Source organism: Piliocolobus tephrosceles, chromosome 5, assembly GCF_002776525.5.
Source record: "Piliocolobus tephrosceles isolate RC106 chromosome 5, ASM277652v3, whole genome shotgun sequence".
Taxonomy (NCBI): Eukaryota; Metazoa; Chordata; class Mammalia; order Primates; family Cercopithecidae; genus Piliocolobus; species Piliocolobus tephrosceles.
This window is the reverse complement of record NC_045438.1, coordinates 26713785-26722056: the sequence shown is the minus strand read 5'-3', so window position 1 is coordinate 26722056 and position 8272 is coordinate 26713785.

The window sequence follows — 8272 nt, the reverse complement described above, 5'->3', positions numbered from 1 at the left end:
ATGGGACTCTCACTGTGTCCTTTGGTGGGAGGGAGTGTTCCTAAATCTCTAAAGCCAAAAGAGCCTAGAGTTAAAGGTACAGAATGCAAACTTCCAAGTAAGTCACTCCGCTTGATATCATTGAGGCCACTCTTACTTCCACCCCTTGGTTCCTGTTGCAGTGTATTTACATATTGGGAGCACAACACAATATAATGAATATCAATGTGTTAAGTGTCACAACATGAAAGATAGTTCCCTATTATCCAAGCTGGTGCTTCGTTTGTACATCCAAACTGGTGTTGCATCTGTACTTTTAATAAGTTACTCTATCACTCCATTAAGCTGGTAGTTTCTGGGTAGTATAGAAGGTAAGAGGACCAGTGAATCCCATGACCATGAGCTTACTGATGAACTTCCTTTGCTTTTAAATGGTTCCTTTGGTTTTATTTACTGTTATGTGGGATCCATATTGGTGGATCAAAACTCTATAAACCTTTGGAGAATGGTACTGGTTAAAGCCCCTCAAGCAGAAAAGGTAACCCATACCCAGAATAACTGTTGATTCCAATCAGCATAAATCACTGGTTATTCCAGCACAGATGAAATCCAATGTACTCAATTTGCAACCACCTGTCAGTGGCTGTCACCCCAGTCATTTGGCAGTGGCTAAGAACAAAAGCTGTGTAACCGTCAATTAGCTATATAATTCTGTCCACTTGGTTTCAGTGGACATTCTCTAGCATTAATATGCAATATAAGGATTGTCACACTCTATGCTTTCTCTGATAATTCTACCCACAGATATAGTCCCCAAATCTCCTTGTCTGCAATCTTACAATTTTTTTTCATTCCAGGGCCTCAAACAAAGATCCAAGCCACTGGTCATTATCTTTGAATCCATGCATGTATGGCTACTTATATTTTCATGCGAAGTACATGACCGGAGGCACGCCCAAAACTTTACTGAGTGCTATAATTTTCTCTAGCCACTGTCTTTCAAGGCCACCACTAAGTTGGCCTGCAGTAGAATAGCAGTCTATTGTCAACATGCACCCATGTGCTGAACCAACCAATTTATGAACTTTGCTTGGCCCTCTGCCTTCTGTGTCAGCTGGCCATAAGAGACTTTTCATTTACTATAGCTGTTTATTGAGAGAAGGGTACTGGTGCAACAATTTTGGATGGCACAGATTTCTGAACTATTTGATTGTGCAGTTGACTTCACTACTATTGCTTGCTCCAAGTGATACCAATTTCATTTTACAATGGATTGATTACTGCTAGGTCTGCTTGACTCTATGACTTGGTGGGTCTGAGATAACCCAACTCAAGGTGGGTAGCTCTGTCACTGTGCATCCAGGTTCAGGTGCTCCATTTCTACCAGGACCCAGTCAAAAACCACCATCTATTTTTATATTGATGCTCAATCATCTAAACATCAGACAACATGGAATTGCTCCAGAACCCATACTGTTACTCTTCTATTTGGAGGTACCCTAAATGCCGTATGGCATCTTTCCCACCACAGATAACTTTAATATAAGAGGGTCTGCCAGATCGCAGGGCCCAAGCAGCAGGAATACTTGTATGCACTGCAGCTTGGAACTATTGCAGTGCCCTTTCCTGCTCTGGACACCATTTAAAGTCAGCAACCTTCCTTATTAGTAAATGGGATGATATAGTTTTCCCAAGCATGGCATATATATTGCCTCCAGAATTGGGAGAGTTCTGCTAGGCATTACACATCCTTCTACTTTAGTGGCTCGAAATGCAGTCCTTAGTTCTCTAATTTGGACAGTTCTTTGTTCTTTATATTTGTATGTCTCAGTCTGACCTACCACTAAACTCTTTTTTTCTTTTTCTTCAAAGTGATGGTCATGACAGGATTCCAACCAATCCCTGCCTCTTTTTTTCTTTGAGACGGAGTCTGGCTCTGTTGCCAGGCTGGAGTGCAGTGGCCCAATCTTGGCTCATTGCAACCTCCACCTCCCAGGTTCAAGTGATTCTCCTGCCTCAGCATCCTGAGTAGCTGGGAATACAGGCACCAGCCACCACACCTGGCTAATTTTTGTATTTTTAGTAGAGACGGGGTTTCACCACGTTGACCAGGATGGTCTCTATCTCTTGACCTCATGATCCACCTGCCTCAGCCTCTCAAATTGCTGGGATTACAGGCATGAGCCACTCCACCTGGCCGGCCTCTTAAACTCTTAAAATCTTTACTGATGTGGCATGTCACTGATTCTTTGTAGAGTTTTTCTGCCACCATCAGAAGTTATTGTTTCTTATCAAAGCCTACAATGTATTTGCCATTTCTTGTTCAGCAGGTCTAATTAGCATTTTTTTCATTAAATAGAATTGAACGAATTTGTTTGTTTGTTTGTTTGTTTTTTTTTGAAATGTCCAAATATGCAGGTTGCTTCCAGCTATATTACAACCGAGTGTCAGAAATACTGCAGCTCTAGGGCGAGATCACAAATATGTGCTATTGCTTACCTCAAGTGAATATGAACTACTTCAGGTTCTCTTCCCTGACAGACATGAAAAGAATAAATTTGCTAGGTCAATGGCTATATACCATGTTCCCAAGTCCATGTTAATTTGTGCTAGTAAAGATAATATATCTGAAATGCCAATTTTAATTGCGGTTGCTACTTAATTGAGTTTGCAGTAACCACTGTTACCTAGAGGATACATCTGGTTTCTCTAGGTGCCAGATAGGTAAATGAAATAGAGATACGATATGGTGCATCTTCTAGGTGTCTAAAGGTAACATTACTGTATGCTATTTCCCCAAATTGCAATTTTAAACATTTTAATGAGATATAATTAACATATCATACTATTCACCTATTTAAACTGCATAATTTAATGTGTTTTAGTACGCTCATTGAGTTGGGCAATATTAGTCTTGACTTACTCTCTTGTGAGGAAGTTTCAGAGAAATCCCCTTGATTTCCCCCACTACACATAGTTCTCATCTCACAGATCAAGAAACTAATGTGGAGCTTTTTCCAGCCACCAAGATATCCATTGAATCAGACATTTGGAGACTAGAGAAATGACTACAGGATGTGTCCATGGAATAAGTGATCTCACTCTGAGTTGGATCCGGGACAGGACTACACTTAACATATTACTCCCATACCCATCAATCTAATGAGGGTAGGGAATGTGGATACTTCCTACAGTCCTCTAATATTTTGAGTATTCTCATTTTTCCGATATACAGGTACTTGAGTAAATGGTAGTGGTTGCTTTGGAGAGGGACCAGGGAAACTATTATCTATATACCTGCCATGGTGCTGCAGGTTCCTTTCTTATGGTCAATCAGTCTCTCCTTCAGTCAGCAGTTTCAGACTTAAGAACTAGCTCAGGTCTGGAAACTGAGTAGTGAATTGTGACTTGTTATCAGGGTAGACTATGAACTCTAACATGGTACTTTTCAGCTCTTTAATTCTTTTGTTCACCATTCATTCTGACACTTTCCATTTCACTTAGTGTGAGTCATCACTTTTTCCAAGCATCCAAGCATCCTAGGGCCAGTCTAGCAGTATAACAGTACCATCTTCCAGGGTTCCTGCCAGTGTATTAAATCTTATGTTGGAGAATGATCCCATATGATAAACGTGTCCTTGCCCAGTTTTGCATTCCATCCCTCTTGTTGTAGCACTGTCAAGATTCAGGCTCATATGTCATCTCCCAACTACAACCCATACATGTTGCCTAGGTCCTTTGGTACCTTTGGTATATAATGACTTTCTTCCTTTAGAAGGCCTTGCACTTTCCTGGCGTGGTTATGGCTAGGGATTATGGCTTGGGTTATAACCCAATCCCAGTTATTTTCTAGCAGTCAGTAGAATAAGTGGTACCATATCTTGAGTAGAGAAACTGATCTTTCAATTAAAAATCTATACATTGTCTTCAAAATAAGGGGAGAGTGATGGTTATTAAGGGTGAGAAGTGAGACATTTCTGCCATCTATGGATTCAGAGGATTACTGAAATTCAGAATCCTTTAGTATATTGTCCCAGGATTTCACATTTCAAGTTTCAGGGTCCCCCTGTTTCTCAATCAGTGCTCTGACCTTGACATATCAGACCTGACAGGGTTGAGAATGCAACCTACTTTGGAGCAGATTCTCTTATAATTAATTCCTGGGTCTCGTACTCAGCCTTTTCTACTCTGTAGCTGATGGAAATGAGAGCCTCTATGTGGTGTCAAGGAAACTCTTGGACTTTACCATTTTATCTTCTGTTGGTGATTAATCACCTTCATCTTTCCACTGTTTTTCCAATATGTCATTTGTCTCATCAGTAACTGTCTGATCCTATCATTCTTATAATTATTACTTCCCCCAAATATCTAAAAATCCTAAGATATTACACCTGCCAGTGCATTACATTTCACAAGTATCTCATCCCCATTCATCACTGGTATAAGCTTTAATTGTACTGAAAATATGTGCCAGGGGCTGTGAGTGCTTCATCTACCTCCAGTTATGGTGTCCTTATTACCATATGACCCACAGCGAATCTAGCTCTAAAATCACATTTATGGGGTTTGCTTCCTATGAACATTCCCAGAACCAACTCTCTCATGTTGGATTCCCCAGAAAACAGACTCCAGGACTCTGGGATTTAAGTGCAGATTTATTTTCAGTGCATTTACTAGAGACCAACACAAGTAAGGGATGAGGGAGGCAAGATTGGGCAGAAGATAAAATTGAACTGCAATGAATTGCACCAGAGGCTTCAACCGATCCTGTGGAGCTTCCCGTAACTGGGATATCCCTTCATGATTGTCTCTGTTGAGTCAGGGGATCAAGATCTTTGTACCACAACTCTGACTACTCATTAAATTCAAGCAGCCTTCAAGGAACTGTCTTAATCTTGACTGAGGCAACTTCTTTCAACCAAGGACAATTCCTAGGGATAAACTCAACTGGGAGCCCTTGGCAGTAACACTCCTAGCAGCTTAGGGAACTAATGCATTAGCTCTGAACACTTAACATTTGTATCAATTGGTGTGTTACTAAAGTAATAATAAAAAACATGACACAATGTATATTCAAAGTTTTAGATAAGAAAAATATGCAGAAACACACATTCCTGTAAAATTGGTATTACTAGAAGTAAGTGTAAAGATAAAAGAACAGAAACACCAAACCTTTGGGGCCAGTCCAACTTTAATGATTAATATTTTCCCTGCAGCTAAGTTTGACTTTAAAGGAATCCCTGCCCACCATACTGTGTTTGAAAACCCAGAAGAGACAGGCATTGAGAATTTTATAATAATGTTATAATCAACTTTGGGCAGAGGAAATTTTTCAAAACTGACACCTCTGGCATTACGAGTCTTGGGCTCTTACGGAAACACAAGGGAGTAACTCTCTTATAATTTCATCTCAACTTTTGAAGAATCTGGGCTAGTTTTGTTTTGCCACTTAAAACATCTCATTTACATAAATATAAGAGGAAGCGTAGACTAAATCCTGTCTGCCACCTACTAGCTGATAATTTCCTCAGTTTCCTCTTCTGTAAAATAGGATTAATAATGAACCTACCTCATGAGTTTGTTGTGAGAATTAAAAAGTTAAACACAATATTTTTTTTTACTAGACTGGCATAACTCAGTCAATGATAGTGGTCATTATTTTATATTTATGGAGATGTTTCACTGTACCTTCATATACAATCTTGGTAATCTTATGGTCTCTTAGCAGATACCTATGATATTAACCACTTCTTCTCTGTTAAGTTGTTCTTTACCTTATATTTCAGATTTCACATATAACTATTGAAGCAGATGCAAAATTGAGATTAAGTGTGGAGTCTGTGTCCAAAATAGTTTATTTGTGCCAGGACTGACACCAGAAATCTAGACCCTTGGTATCAAGCTAGAAAACCGGACTTCCCAGCTCAGATTTTGCAATATCTTGGTGTTTTTAAAGATCATGAGGATTATTTTATATTCCTTTGTAATTATTTATTGCATAATGCATTAAAGTCTATATAGTATGAACATCATCATTATAACTTGTTTATAGAGTGATTTAATCTTAGGGTAAAAGTGAGTCAATCTTAGGGTAAAAGTGATTTAATCTTAGGGTAAAAGTCCTACCTGACTTAAAGGAAATCTGAAGCAGCACAATGGAGAGAAGAGATTAGAAACAAGCGTGTAAATGTTTTATTTATTTTTACTTCTTTGGTCTTGCTCTTTTATTTTCCTTTGGCTACCAACATCCAATAGACTGTCGGTGCCTGCTTTGGGGCAGACATCCAGATGCCAGCTTGTATCACATTTAGATCCTTGGAGGACTTGTGGGGACTTCTACACAGCACAGTTTTCTGATATTGATGATTTCTTCTCTGACTGACTTCTGGTCATGCCTAACTCAGATCCAGCACCTGGGAGTTTTTCCCATGGTCTCTACCTGCTGACCTTCCACTGACCCAGCAGTCCACCTTAATAAACAGAGGCCTTCAAAACGGATTAATCCTGGCTCTGTCATGGCAAAATGTTGAAAGTGGTAGCAAAGTATGGCTCCCTGTCTTCAAGTTCTGCCATCAGGGGCCGTTTCAGCTATCAGTTTAACTCCAGCATTATGCAGTGCAAGGCAGATGCCTCATTCTATGGTCATGCATGCTCCCAAGCTTCACAGGATACCAGTGAAGCTACTGAGAATTCTCTCACTGCACTTAATCTTAGTGCAGTGAGCTAGAGCTTGTCTGTGAGTTTTTGAAGCTCAGCAAGTATAGGAGACAGATGGGTCATCTCCGGATTGTTCTCTTGGGCAGCATGACTCTTGGAAGGGGATTGGGGGAAGAAATAGGGAAGATGGGAAAAGGCAAAAGCCACAGTCCCCTTTACCAGTCTACTAATGACTACCTGAAAAGACAACATGGCACTTTACTTTCCAAATTCCTAGCTTCCCTTTACATACCTTGGATGTAGGTGATGGTCTGATGACGGTGATATGGTTTGGCTGTGTTCCCACCCAAATATCATCTTGAATTCTCACTTGTTATGGGAGGGGCCAAGTGGGAGGTAATTGAATCATGGGGTCAAGTCTTTTCCATGCTGTTCTTGTGATAGTGATGAGTCTCACGAGATCTGATAGTTTTAAAAAGGGGAGTTTCCCTGCACAAGCTCTCTCTCTTTGCCTGTTTCCATCTATGTAAGACGTGACTTTTACTCCTCCTTGCCTTCCACCATGATCATGAGGCCTCCCCAGCCACGTTGAACTGTAAGTCCAATGACACTCTTTCTTTGTAAATTTCCCAGTCCCAGGTATGTCTTTTCCTTCCTTCCTTCCTTCCTTCCTTCCTTCCTTCCTTCCTTCCTTCCTTCCTTCCTTCCTTTCTTTCTTTCTCTCTTTCTCTCTTTCTCTCTTTCTTTCTTCTTTCTTATTATTATTATACTTTAAGTTCTAGGGTACATGTGCATAACGTGCAGGTTTGTTACATATGTATACTTGTGCCATGTTGGTGTGCTGCACCCATCACCTCGTCAGCACCCATCAACTCGTCATTTATATCAGGTATAACTCCCAATGCAATCCCTCCCCCCTCCCCCCTCCCCATGATAGGCCCCGATGTGTGATGTTCCCCTTCCCGAGTCCAAGTGATCTCATTGTTCAGTTCCCACCTATGAGTGAGAACATGTGGTGTTTGGTTTTCTGTTCTTGTGATAGTTTGCTGAGAATGATGGTTTCCAGCTGCAAACATGTCCCTACAAAGGACACAAACTCATCCTTTTTTATGGCTGCATAGTATTCCATGGTGTATATGTGCCACATTTTCTTAATCCAGTCTGTCACTGATGGACATTTGGGTTGATTCCAAGTCTTTGCTATTGTGAATAGTGCCGCAATGAACATACGTGTGCATGTGTCTTTATAGCAGCATGATTTATAATCTTTTGGGTATATACCCAGTAATGGGATGACTGGGTCATATGGTACTCCTAGTTCTAGATCCTTGAGGAATCGCCATACTGTTTTCCATAATGGTTGAACTACTTTACAATCCCACCAACAGTGTAAAAGTGTTCCTATTACTCCACATCCTCTCCAGCACCTGTTGTTTCCTGACTTTTGAATGATTGCCATTCTAACTGGTGTGAGATGGTATCTCATTGTGGTTTTGATTTGCATTTCTCTGATGGCGAGTGATGATGAGTATTTTTTCATGTGTCTGTTGGCTGTATGAATGTCTTCTTTTGAGAAATGTCTGTTCATATCCTTTGCCTACTTTTTGATGGAGTTGTTTGTTTTTTTCTTTTAAAT